We start from the raw sequence: 6,239 nt of genomic DNA, 5'->3' as shown, positions 1-6,239 counted from the left end.
CGCCCCGCGTAGGCCCAGGACCCGGCTCTGGCAGCCCTCGGACCGACCGGCTGGGGCCCGGCGGAGTCGCGGGGCTCGGCGACCTCGTGTGAGGCGGCCGCTGGGGAAGGACGGGCGCCTTCGGCTCACGTTTGGTGGCCGCTACCCAGGCTAGCAATACCGTGGTCTCGGCAAGACAGACGGATGGCTGGGGGGACGGCTCAGGGGGCGGTGGGAAGGGCGCGGGGCCGTCGCCTCTGGCTTAACACAGCAGATGCGCGAAGACTCCAACAGGTGGCTCCGTGGCGCAATGGATAGCGCATTGGACTTCTAGAGGCTGAAGGCATTCAAAGGTTCCGGGTTCGAGTCCCGGCGGAGTCGCAGTTTTTCCCGATTCCCCCCCGAAATTATTTTCTGACCCCATCGTTTCTCTCCCCGTTATTTTTTTCCCTAAACGGTTGAACTTGCCTCTCCATCTCTGCCCTTTCTCCTTCTGCATTGGGCTTCTGCGGCCGTTCCACCTCTAGCCGCTCGCGCCAGTGCGCTCGCCCCCCGCCCCGCTTCCTCAGCTCTGTGGCTCAGGATCTGGGCCCAGGTGACAGCGGAACCTGATCCAGGACCTGGGAGGAACGGCTCCGGCCGGTGGCCCAAGCGAGGCCTCGCCATTTCGGCGCAAAGTTGGCCCGGGTCTCGGCTGTTCTGGAGGAGTGTCCCCCACGCTGACAACCCCTAGCTCGGAGCGCGGCGGTGAGCGCTAGGGAGGGCGCGGGAAGGATGAGAAAATGGGCCTACACCGTGACCTGCGCTGTGCAGGCTGACTGCCCTTCCAGTCCCGGAGGCTTCAAAATTGTCACGTACCGGAATCCCCAGTAGGATCCTGTCAGAAATGCAGATTCCTGGGCGTCGTTGAGGGCCTCGAATGGAGTCGATTGGGGATGGGGCCCAGGAATCTGCATTTCTGGTAAGAACGCCCGCTCCTCAATCCCAGGATTCCAGTGCTAAGAGGTCCCAGGTCCGTTCTGCCTGTCAGCTCCTCCAGGCAGGGATTGCTATCTTGCATCTCTTCTGACAACTCATAGGTTTGCATGTGACTAGGGTTCCACCTCACTAAATGAAAGTACATCAATGAATGGGCTTTTCAAAATTCACTGTAACAAATTTGATGCAAAAAATTAAAAATCCAAAATTGTCAAAAAACATACAGAGAAGTAAGCGTTGTTGTTCCTATACCTTAGCCTTTCAATTCTCTTTATAAGCTTTATATAAGCTTACAAGCCTTTCAATTCTCTTTATAACCATTAGTGAAAATGGTTTCTTGGAAATATTTTCAAATTTATTTTATGCACATGTCAATTTTTATATCTGTTGTCTCTGTTGATGTTGTTGATATACAATTGGTAGTATGCTACACTTGCTCTTTCACTTATTAATATAGGTAGACCTGCCTTGTTCCATTGTACATATGTATTGTAATGATTTAACAGTCTTCAATAGTTGGAAATTCAGGTGTAAATATTTTCCTGTTACAATGCTTCAGTGAACATGCTTGTTCTTACATTGTTGTAGACAAGTGCAAGTATATCTATAGGATAGATTCCTAGGAAGTTGGATTGTTGGGTCAAGGGTTTGTTTGTTCATTCTTTGATAGATATTGCCAAATTGCTCTCCTAGAGATTGTAACCGACTTTACTCTCACAGACCCATGTGTTATCAAACAGGTGAAAAATGGTTTCTAGTTGTAGTGTCAATTCATGTCTTTTATTACGAGGGAAAGCTGAGCGTTTTTTCATATGGGGAATGATTTGTATTTCTTTTTTGTTATTTATCTGTTCTTAGGTTTTGTTCATTTTTCTGTTGCATAGTTGGTCATTTTCGTATTGGTTTGTAGTTCTTTACATATTCTGGAAACCAGTCCTTTGTTTATATGTGTTACAGTTATTCTTTCTCAATTGATTTGTCTTTTGATTTCCTATATAGTATTTTATTTTATTGCCTTACAGAAATTCATATATTTGGATTTATCAGTCTTTTCCTTTATGGCTTCTAGGTTTGGGGTTATACTGCACTCAGATTCTTAAATAATTTCATTATGTTTTATTTTAGTGCTTTATCTGGTTTTATTTTATTTTTTATTTTATTTTTTATTTTTTTATTTTTTAATATATGAAATTTACTGTCAAATTGGTTTCCATACAACACCCAGTGCTCATCCCAAAAGGTGCCCTCCTCAATACCCATCACCCACCCTGCCCTCCCTCCCACCCCCCATCAACCCTTAGTTTGTTCTCAGTTTTTAACAGTCTCTTATGCTTTGGCTCTCTCCCACTCTAACCTCTTTTTTTTTCTTTTTTCCTTCCCCTCCCCCATGGGTTTCTGTTATGTTTCTCAGGATCCACATAAGAGTGAAACCATATGGTATCTGTCTTTCTCTGTATGGCTTATTTCACTTAGCATCACACTCTCCAGTTCCATCCACGTTGCTACAAAGGGCCATATTTCATTCTTTCTCACTGCCACGTAGTACTCCATCGTGTATATAAACCACAATTTCTTTATCCATTCATCAGTTGATGGACATTTAGGCTCTTTCCATAATTTGGCTATTGTTGAGAGTGCTGCTATAAACATTGGGGTACAAGTGCCCCTATGCATCAGTACTCCTGTATCCCTTGGGTAATTCCTAGCAGTGCTACTGCTGGGTCATAGGGTAGGTCTATTTTTAATTTTCTGAGGAACTTCCACACTGCTTTCCAGAGCGGCTGCACCAATTTGCATTCCCACCAACAGTGCAAGAGGGTTCCTGTTTCTCCACATCCTCTCCAGCATCTGTAGTCTCCTGATTTCTTCATTTTGGCCACTCTGACTGGCGTGAGGTGGTATCTGGTTTTATTTTTATACTTAAATTTTAATTTCATCCAGAATATACTTTTGTATCAAGGGTAAGGTGGGAATTTGGTCCCAGAATCACTGGTAATGAACACCCTAACTCTTCTTTTCTATACTCATTTATTGGAAATGCCTATTTTATCATTTTCTAAATTTCCACTTGCATTGGGGTGCTTGGATTCTCTATTCTGTTCCATTGATCTGTCTTCATTCTGATTCACCAGAACTGTGCTGTTTTTATGTCTAATGGGGCCAATCCTTTCTCATAACATTTTTTGAAAATTTTTTCCTCAGCGAATTGAATTGTTTTTCCCACATAATGTTAATAACTAGCACTTATTTAGCATTTATTATATACCAGGTACTATTCTAAGTGCTTTATGCATTTTAAGGCATTTAATCCTCCTGACAACTCTACCAGGTAGATATTATCCCCTTTCATGGAAGGGGCATCTGAAACAGAGAGGTTAAGTAACTTAACCAGGAATACACAGCTAATAATAAGCAGTATGCCAGGATGGGAACCCAGGAAGCCTGGGTCTTTGGGTAAAACCGTAATTCTGCGTTGCCTTTTCACATGAGCTTTAGTTACAGCTAGTCTGGTTCTAATCTTAGGAGATATTTGTATTGGAGTCATGTTATATATAGATTAATATAGGGAGAATTGAACTGATTATGTTGAATCTTACTATTTAAGAGCAGAAAGGAGGGAAAAAAGAACACCTATGCCTTTCCATTTGTTCAGTTGCTTTTCAGGAGTATGTAAAAGTTTTCTATTATATATCTTGAATTATTTGTTAACTTTATTCCTACTGTATCCTTTTTGTTGGAGTCTTTTATTCCATTATGTTTTCTAAGTGATTATTGTTTGTATATAAGAAGGCTTTCGATATTTTAAATAATAAATTTATATGTAGCCATCTTAATTGAACTGTTTTACTATTTAAAATGGCTTTTCAGTTCCAAACCATGGGATACCACTTCACATCCACTAGGATGGCTGGAATAAAAAAGACAGACAATAACACACATTGGCAAGGATGTGGAGAAGTGGGGATGTAAAATGGTGGTATCTTTTTGGAAAAAAGTTTGGCAGTGAGTCAAAAATTTGTACAGTTACTATAGAACCTAGCAATCTCACTCCTAGAGAAGTGAAACCTGTGTTAACACAAAAATTTGTACGATTGTTCATAGCAGCATTATGCTTAATAGACAAAAAGTAGAAACAACCCAAATGTCCATCAAGTGATGAGTGGATAAACAAAATATGGTGTATCCATACAGTGGAATATTATTATCCAGCAATAAAAAGGAATGAAATAGTGATTCATGTTGCAACATCGATAAATCTTGAAAACATTCTGCCAAGTAAAAGAAACTAGTCATATAAGACCACATATTATATGATTCCATTTAAATAAAATATTCGAAATAGGCAAATCTATTGAGACAGGAAGTAAATTAGTTATTGCTAAGTGCTGGGGACAAGGGGATATGAAGTGACTGCTAATGGGTATTTAATGGGATTTTTTGGGAGTGATAAAAATGTTTTGGAATGAGTGATGACAATTGCTCAACTCTGAATATACAAAATCCCAGCGAGCTACACATTTTAAAGGGGTGAACGTTATGGTATGTGAATTATATCTCACTTTTTTAAAAGGAAAAGTTTTTTCAGTTAACTACATTGTGGTTTTTGGAAATCTATCACCCACAAATAATTATAGTATTATCTTTCTGTTTTTTATGCCTCATTATTATTCCTCTTGTAATAGCATCTGCTAGTTTCTCTAGAAAATGTTCATTTTTGTGATAATGGTGACAGTAGACTGAGTCGTCCTGTTTCTGATCATTATAGGAATGCTTCTCCACTAAGCATGATGCTAGCTTTTGGGGTTGGCGTGCACACACACACCTATTTAAGAGCACAAACACATTATATCACATTAAGAAACTATACCTAGTTGTCAGTAATCTGTGGAGATTTTTCTCCTTTGATCTATAATATTGTGCAGTATATTGAGAGATTTTCTAATATTCAACCCTTCTTGCATTCCTGAAGTGAATCCTACTTGGTTGTGATGTGTATTTATTTTGGTATTCGAGTATTTTGCAGTTTTTGCATATTTAGAAAGATTGACATTTGTTTATATACCATAAATGCAGCATTATTTAGAATGGCCCCAAACTGGAAATGACCTAGATGTCTATCAATAGTGAAGTGTTTGAAAACAAACAGAAGCAGTCTCCTAAATACACAGAATGAACTGGTGGTTGTTGGGGGTGGGAGGATGGGTGATAAATAGGTAAAGGATGCTAAGAGGTACCAACGTCAGCTATAAAATAAGTCACAGGGATGAAAAGTACAGCACAAGGAATATAGTCAATATTGTATTAACTTTGTATGGTGACAGATGGTAACTACACCTATTATGGTGAGTATTGCTTAATGTATGGAATTGTCAAATCACCATATTGTACACCTGAAACTAATCTATGCCAACTATACTTCAATTGAAAAATTTTAAAAACAATTTAACTGTTTGAAGCAAGTATGGTAGAGCCATATAATTGAATACAATGCAGACCTTTACAAAACGAGGAAGATTTATGTATACTATGGAAAAATATCCAAGATTATATGAAGAAAGCCAATATGAAAATGAGCATGTTTAATATGATTCTCTTGGGCTAAATAATGCTAATAATAATAGTAATAATGTGTATTACTGTGGTTGTATGTGCGTAGAAAATTTCTGGAATCATGTGCAGTTAACAATGCTGGAGCAGGAAGAACAGTGATATGGGGGGGGTGGGCCTTCTTTTTTTATATCTCATTGTAATGTTTGAATTTTTTCATATGAGGTCTATCTTATCCTTGTAATAAAAAAGTTAAGTTTTGAAAGTGTAAAGCAAAAGAAAAAACAACAAAAACAAAACCTAATGTTAATGATGAAGGGGAAAAAAACCATTTTGTCTGTTCCCTAGATCACTTTCATATAGGCAGCCTTGTGATACTACTTATCCATTAAAGATTTTCTGAACTTCATCCAACATTTTATTGACTACTTCCATTTTACTATATGCTGGATCTCAGGCAGAAGTACACTGTTTAGGAGCTCCTCCTGTTAAGAGTGGAGAAACATGTAAACAAAGTATCTCTTTACAGTGATTCCAGCAGGCACTGTGTCCTGAAGGTCTTATACAAACATGTTAAGGACTGTGGACTTGACAGAAAAGGTAGTGAGTGGGAAACCACTGAACAGCTTTTTAGGTAGGAAGCAGTGTGACTATTCAATGTGTGCTTTCTGTCCCCACTCTGGCTATAGTGTGGATACCTGGCTGGAACAGTGCAGGACTGGAAGCTGGAAGAC

At 39.6% G+C, this 6,239-nt stretch overlaps 1 non-coding gene across 1 annotated transcript; it reads left to right on the top strand.

Annotated features, from left to right (window-relative positions):
* Positions 1-275: 275 nt before the first annotated feature.
* TRNAR-UCU (transfer RNA arginine (anticodon UCU)) lies at positions 276-360 on the top strand. The gene is given in 2 exon segments: positions 276-312; positions 325-360. It is a non-coding gene; the product is annotated as a tRNA-Arg (tRNA).
* Positions 361-6,239: the final 5,879 nt, after the last annotated feature.

This window comes from Neofelis nebulosa, chromosome 2, assembly GCF_028018385.1.
Source record: "Neofelis nebulosa isolate mNeoNeb1 chromosome 2, mNeoNeb1.pri, whole genome shotgun sequence".
Taxonomy (NCBI): domain Eukaryota; kingdom Metazoa; phylum Chordata; class Mammalia; order Carnivora; family Felidae; genus Neofelis; species Neofelis nebulosa.
This window is presented reverse-complemented; position numbering and strand designations above follow the sequence as displayed.